The sequence below is a fragment of the Ostrea edulis genome, chromosome 8 (assembly GCF_947568905.1).
Source record: "Ostrea edulis chromosome 8, xbOstEdul1.1, whole genome shotgun sequence".
Lineage (NCBI taxonomy): Eukaryota > Metazoa > Mollusca > Bivalvia > Ostreida > Ostreidae > Ostrea > Ostrea edulis.
The window spans coordinates 35,613,676-35,619,675 of NC_079171.1; positions in this window are offsets into that span (position 1 = coordinate 35,613,676).

Here is a 6,000-nt window from a genome sequence, read left to right on the forward strand (position 1 = left end):
GTATCCATATGAGTGAAATATTCACGAGAGGGACGTTAAACAATATTCAATGAAAATGATTATAACGCCTATAGAATTTTCGAAATGCTGACTTTGAGAGACTCTGGGACATGAACTTATTTGTTCTGATCAATAGTCTGATACAGATGTTATATTTCACCAGCATGAATTTAAGTGTATGTACATTTCATTGACACTTAAATAATTAAATACTACGGATGTCGCTGTATGTAGGACAACCATAACTCACACTTATCAAAACTCAAAGCGTGTTCTGAAATTCATTTATTCAAATAGGCTGAAGTTATTTTCCGCTAATATTCTTCCTTCACGTTATTTCTACATCCTGTAATGATAAAAACAAATGTAGGAATATTAGATTCACGAAGTAAGTAAATTACAAGACGATCGTGAAAATGTATATCAATCGAATATAATGTATTCAATGATGTCATTTACCTCGTAACCGGTTGCGGTACGTGGTACTGATTGATCGTGAAATTACCTACGTCCCCCTAAAAGTAAAAAAAAACGAAAATTCATCATTAAAAATGAAACAAAGACGAAGAAAAATGAATGAATACATAAAAAGGAAAGAAGAAAAATTATTTTATTCGTTTTGTCTGAAATAAGATATAGTATTGATTTGCGAGGACAAAAGTCACCAATCTGTGCGTATCATCATCTGAATTTGTCAATTGTTTGTTTAACAGTTGGTAGTGGTAAAATATCAAAGACCAAATTCACATAAGGACCCCGTGTAGTCTTCATTTTGGTTTCAATTTCAAAACCGTGAAACCTAGTGAATCACCAAAGTCAATAACAGTGATAATGAATGAACCCTAAAAAGCATATGCAAAATACATTGAAACAAAACTCAAAATCAGTGTAGACGCATTCGGGACATAACTTCACTAATGTGGGAATTAACGATTGGTCTCCATCGGGGGAATTTATTTAAAAAAATCCATTTTGGAGTCTATGTGTTTTTCCTTTTCATTAATGTATTTGTAAATACAAATATTGGGGAAAACACACATATATTTTTGCATTTTAAAGACTAAGAAATAAAGCATAATGTCAACACTGATTTTTAGAATATTATCATTTATAGCAATATTTTACGTGTGGTGATATTTAAATGAATTTACGAAATGCATTAAGATTTCTGTAATTTTCCTCTCATCTTGATTTATGAAGATGAGGTAGACCACCGAAGTTTATGTTCACTACGATGCTCTATTCAAGCAGAAATCGCATCGGATGCGCAGACGTTCTTTTGTTGTTCAAGCTTTGTGTATATTGCTTCACACTTACTAACGGTTAAAGCGTACAACAATAGCATACTGTACATAATATTCATTGGTCAAATTATATTCCAACCGTTAAGATATTAAATAACAATATTTGACGTACATCCATACTCTGATTCGTCCACGGAGGGATGGGACTGAAATATATAATCTGGTTGTCAAAATTTGCAAGCAATTATCAAACTTTATTCAAGAATTGATAGGTTATGTTGAAGTGAAAAGCAAGTACATGAAAATTTGTACCACAGAAAATGAATCTTTTAAATTACTGTTAGCTATGAACTTTGATATCCTGTAGTAAAAGCTTTGAGATTCCAGTGCACTCGTGATAAAAGACAAATATAATTTGACAACACAAGCTTAAGCTATCACTAGGCTGAAATGATGACTGATGTCTTTCATATCAATTATCGGATTCTTTGATCGTTTACACTCGCTCTGAACTTTTTAATTAATTAATAATAATAATTAATTAATTAATTAATGATAATATAGTTTGCCTCATTAGAATACAAACAAAAAACCCAACAAAACAGACCAGCTAATAACGAAACATCATTTGCGCCCTTGAGAATCCAATTGATTTCAAAAACATGCAATATAGTAAACAATCGAAATCAATAACACTAACTAACATATGTAAAATACATTAAAGTCAAACACAAAATCAGCGTAGCTGCATTTGAGACAACACTTCATTAATGCGCGATTTATGGATAGTTAAAACGACCCAGTTCCAACTAGACACCTCTGTGGAGCCTACGTGTTTTTCCTTTGTTTGATTTATTTCCAAATACAAATCCAGGGGGGGGGGGATATTTGTTTTGCATTTTGAAGACAAAAAAGCAATGTATATTGTCAAAACTGATTTTAGTATTTATTTTGTATTCCTAATAGGATATTGACCACTGTTCATTATCTTCAGCTTATCGTCATATCATTTGTAGTAAATTCCGTGTGTGGTGATATTTAAATGAATATACGAGAAGTATTCAGATTTCTGTAATTTCCCTTTCATATTTATTTATGAATATGAGGTATATCACCGAAGTTTGTGTACTCTACGCTCCTCTATTCAAGCAGAAATCATATCAAATGCGCAGACGTTCTTTTGTTGTTCAAGCTTTTTGTATATTGCTTCACGCTTACTAAACGTTAAACCGTACAACAACAGGATACATGATATTCATTGGTCAAATTAGATTCCAACCTGTATCATCATATCAAATAACAACATCTGACGTACCTTCGTCTACGGAAGGAGTTGGTGAGGCCTCAATGGATGGGACTGAAATATTTACTCTGTTAGTCAAAATTTGCAAATAATTAGCAAAAATTATGCAAGATTGAAAATAGCAGGAAAAGCGTTTATGTTCGCTACGCTCCTTTCTATTCAATCAGATATCTTGCGCAGAATTTAGCTTGCTGTGTAAGATTTTTATATACTGCTTCACGCTTATTAGAGGCTAGACCGTAAAACAACAGCATGCATGATATTCATTGATCAAATTATCAGCATAGTAAATGACAACATTAAAATTTTAACGTACTTCCATGATCTGATTCGTCCACGGAGGGGGTCGGCGAGACCTCTATGAATGGGAATGAAATATTTACTCTGTTTGTCAAAATTTGCAAGCAATTCGCCAACTATATTTAAGATTTAATATATTTTCTGCTTAGATATGTTCAAGTGAAAAACAAGTACATGAATTTTTCTATCACGAAAAATGCAATTATGAAATATCTAACGAATATATGCACTAAATATTTTCATATTTGTCATTTAAGTTGAGTTGTTAGTTTGCCATTAATATTTGTAATCAATAAAATATCTACGGACGAAGCAGATGTGGAAGACTCTGTGGTGTTCTTTATTTGGAATTCACATAATATATTTTTGTATCATGTAATGTTATGATTTTTAAGATCATGTTTCATAACTTACCAATTGGTTCATCAATTAACGGAGTTGGTGAAACCTCAATGGATGGTACAACCGGAACTGTTGAAATGCAAAAATAATGCATATTGTTTTAAATTGTCTCCCATTCGAGATTTTCTTCTTTTCTTGAAAAAGGTAATGATAATCAATAGCGACCAATTTCATAATTGCGATACAGATTCAAAAATTTCCGTGAGGATCACGGGTTAGAATAATACCTCAGCACCCCTTGTTTATCGTAAGAGGCGAGTAAATGGGGCGCGTTTTCGGATGAGACCGCAAAAACAAGAGACCCCGTGTCACAGCAGGTATGACACGATAAAGACCCCCCCCCTGTTCAAGGGTCGTAAGCGCCGAGCATAGGCCTAAATATTGCAACCCTTCACCGACAATGGTGACGTCTCCATATGAGTGAAAACTTCTCAAGAGAGACGGTAAACAATATAAAGTCAAATGTATCAAAGAGCAGAGCAAACACGTATCCTGGAAATCACCAAGTAGGGAGTCATGAGGAGTAAGCATCACCCGTTCCTTTTGGTATCGTCTATGACTAACTTACCAGTGTCATTGATTGGTTGACTATAACTTACCCCGTGTCATTGATTGGTTGACTATAACTTACCCGGTTCATTGATTGGTTGATTATAACTTACCCGTGTCATTGATTGGTTGATTATAACTTACCCGTGTCATTGATTGGTTGACTATAACTTACCCGTTTCATTGATTGGTAGACTATAACTTACCCATGTCATTAATTGGTTCGTCTACCATAGGAGTTGGTGATATAATTACGGAAGGAGGGGAGGATGCCTCTGAAAAGTCGAGGATAAGAGTAGTGATTAATCTTGTCATTCCTATAACCAATATAACCTTGATCCCACCGTGAGCCCTATAAATTTAATCATATTAAAGGAGTAATCCGTGGTCAAAATCAGTATGTACATGTAAAGTAATTGTCTAATAATTGGTACGAAACATGTCGGACAGCATTTTATCCCGTGATAGCTTGTATTTACAAATGGTAATCATATCAACCATATATTGTGAACAAATTGCTATGTAATCGCGCTTAATGAGGAATGCTCAACCTAGTTTAGATATACTATTCACGATTTATGTACTACGGGTACTTCAGTTATAATGAAAACAAAGGAATGATAAATCGAGTATACTTGCAAAGCTTCCTGCCTTATTATCTGAATCGTTTAATGCTCATGATCATCGGTTTTCCATAATTCATAACAAATGCTTGTCCTTTGTTATACTTGCCATATATTTTTCTTCCGCAGCGTCGCCCTCTCCAACCATCTGGGCATATGCACTTCCAGCGTCTTCGGAATCTTCCAGTTGATGCGCATGTGCCGCCGTTAAAACACACGATATTTTTCCGCTGACAGACATGCCTTGCTAGATAATTGAAAGAAATAATTTAATAAGCATCGAGCTTACACGAAACTATTCATATTCACCTTGCTTGAACATTTTTGTAAAAATTATTTTTATAGATCTAGATCCTTTGAGTGTTTTTTTAAAACAAATTTAGAAAATATCATAAAATATTTTCTTTTAGAAAACATAAAACCTACACATCCAAAATCTCCGGAAACCCTCGATTTCAGCAAGACCGGCAATCAGCACAAGCAACACGAAACAAACCTACGATAAAAAGTGAATTAAATTAGGGAGATATATTTACAGTGTATAGATATACACTAAATACGTCTCCATATCAGTGAAATATTCTGGAGAGGGAGTTAAACAACCTAAAATCAATTAATCAATCAATCAGATGTCAAATTGACTTGATTCAAAGCTGGGATTTGATGGCATGTTCCATTTTAGCAACTGGTCGAAATGTATTTTAACAGCTATTTCATACTTCACATTCCGCGGGTTTTAAGAGTTAACATTTTATGCCATCTATAAACAAATCTATCTTATACAGATAATATAATAATGTATTTTATAATGGTGCCATTTTAGAAATATTATGATATCATAAAAAGAATCAAATCGTAATAATTTGGAATCTGAAATGCGACAGGAGAAAAATGTATGCACGTGTCTCAATTTCACACAACGGTGAAAATTACATATTCAATGATACATTTTGATAACATGATTTATTTAACTACACATATACTGACTAGATAACAGATATATTACCCATGTTCTAAACCTGCTAATAGGTATAACGATGTGACCACTGGACCACTCGAGGCATGGCATCGTCATTGACCTGTTCCTAGTGATACTAGTATTCAATAAAGTACGGTAAATTAGAAACATTCTCTCACATTTGCTCTATTTATGAAATTTATCTGGGGCTAAATATTCAAAATGTTTCATATGCCTACTGAGGCGTGAAGACATGCTAAAGGATGTGGCGTTACGGCTTGTTCAAGGGTTGTGATGTTGTTCTTTTTTTGTTACCTTGTTTTGGTTCGCGGACAGGCCCTCGGCCTGTTCGAGCTTCGCTCGGTATTGGATAATTCCGAACATTCTGATTGGCTGATATCCAATCATTTAGGTGTGGTATAGTACTTGTGTGATTCAGAAATGGGCATAGGGATTCAATGTGTGCGTTAATAAGTGAATTTCTAAGACTTATTCTTCATAAGAATTTTAAGGACACCTATACGTCTAGGGTGAGGCAAAAAACAGTCAAATTTTAAACAGTTTTCAAAACTATTTTTCTCTACACTCACACATCTGTTAGAAGAATTAAGTACATACCCC